Below are 1,782 nucleotides of genomic sequence, written 5' to 3' on the forward strand. Positions count from 1 at the left end.
GTTTTTGGCTGCCATGTGGCTATTTCACCAGGATATGAGTTTTATGTTATTTTTGTTAATTTTATAATGTTAAACTTTAATAATAACAAATAATGGTTGAGAAGTGATTATGGAGACCTGCTTATCAAAATTTGCATTGATGTCAGGCCCTGCCTCCACCCCACCCCGGTCAATGGTGTCCCGCTTTACCAATGTTAAAATCTGGTCACCTTACCCTTATCTCCTCGTTAAAAATGGAAATAGTTGTCTCCCATCACCTGTATATTACTCATCAGGTTCCATAGTAATATTTGCATGCTGTATTAATAACATGGGCCTTTCGACTTGGATTTATTTGAAGCAACTGAAGATTATCTTTCTAGATCTTTATTTTTCCTGGCAACTATTGCTCTACTTTATCTGATAGGCTTTCACCACATACAAGACTCTCTCTGTGCTGGAGAGACAGTTGTGCACATACACTTCACAGTTAAACGGGGAAAACAAATTTGCACAGGGAGTTTTCAGCATATAATAATTCCTCAGGTGATACAGAAGCCCCCAGGTGGGGCAGGCAAATCTGTGGCTTGTGATAGCCACGCATGATCAGATTTGTTTTTAGAAAGATCATGCTGACTATATTTGAGAATGAGGCTTCTCCAGCTGGAATGTGCCCAGGAGAATGTGTCAGAATCTAAAGTCGAATTCTGACTCCGTACACCAGGATGGGGAGCTGAGGTTCTGTTTCTAACCAGGTCCCAGGTGAGGTTGAAACTGGTGGTCCCTGCACTACACATCGAGGAAGAAGGCTTTGGAAAGCAGGGTAAGAAGGCCGTCATAGCAATCTAGAAGGAAGATGATGATGCCACAAACTAGGGGATACCTGTTGCATTCTTCAAAGCCTAGAGATGAATTTTCTTTATGAAAAATATCTCACTAAATAGATATTGAGCATTTTCCTTTCATCTTTGAACAATTGTCCAGTTTAAATTACGGAAAGGGAAGAAAAGCCCAATTCCAGTCTTAGCTCTTGATAACAGGCCCTGGAGCTTCACGAGCTTGCTTTAAGACTACTGAGGCCTTAGTTATCTCATCTCATAGATGGAGGTTGGTTGGGATGGATTGACGTGTGTCCCTGCTGAGATTCCTATGTTGATGTCCTACGCCCCACACTTCAGAATATGAGATTGTGTGGAAATAGGGTTATCGTAGATGTAATGAGTTAAGATCACACTAGGACAGTAGGGTGGGCTCCTAATCCAGTGGACTGGTGTCCTTATAAAAAGGGGAGATGTACACACAGATACAGGGACATGAAGAGAGCCACGTAAAGCTTAGAGTTGTGCTGCTATAATCCAGGGAGGGAAGGCTGAGATAGAGTTTCTTCCCTCACGCTTTCAGAGGGATCATGGCTCTGTGGACAACTTGGAGCCCTCAGAACCGTGAGACAATAAACTTATCTTCTAAGCCATCCAGGTTGTGGTAGATCATTACAGCAACCCTAGCAAGTCCCTATGTTAAAAGTCGCTTTCCGGTGTAAAATCCTAGGCCATGTTCAACACATGTTATCAGAAATCTGAGCTAAATGGGGTTACAATAGAAGATTTCTGTTTTTCTAGCTGTTTATTAATTCATGGTACTGGATCTTCCTTTTGAAAAGGCAGGTCTAGTATGTTATTTTATTTCATGAGCCACTAAAACTCTGTAAGAAAGAGCTACTCATAGTCTTCTAGTGAATTTTAGAGATATATGAGCGTCCTCTCTCAAATGTGACTGTGTTGGATTCAGAAGAGAAGAAAGACA

At 41.4% G+C, this 1,782-nt stretch overlaps 1 protein-coding gene across 1 annotated transcript in view; it reads right to left on the minus strand.

Moving 5' to 3' along the window:
• The window catches only part of CUNH1orf87 (chromosome unknown C1orf87 homolog), a 75,456-nt gene that overhangs the window by 73,095 nt on the left and 579 nt on the right, over window positions 1–1,782 (minus strand). The window lies entirely within an intron of this gene.

Source organism: Otolemur garnettii, unplaced genomic scaffold (genome assembly GCF_000181295.1).
Source record: "Otolemur garnettii isolate 467f Iridium unplaced genomic scaffold, OtoGar3 scaffold00066, whole genome shotgun sequence".
Classification (NCBI taxonomy): domain Eukaryota; kingdom Metazoa; phylum Chordata; class Mammalia; order Primates; family Galagidae; genus Otolemur; species Otolemur garnettii.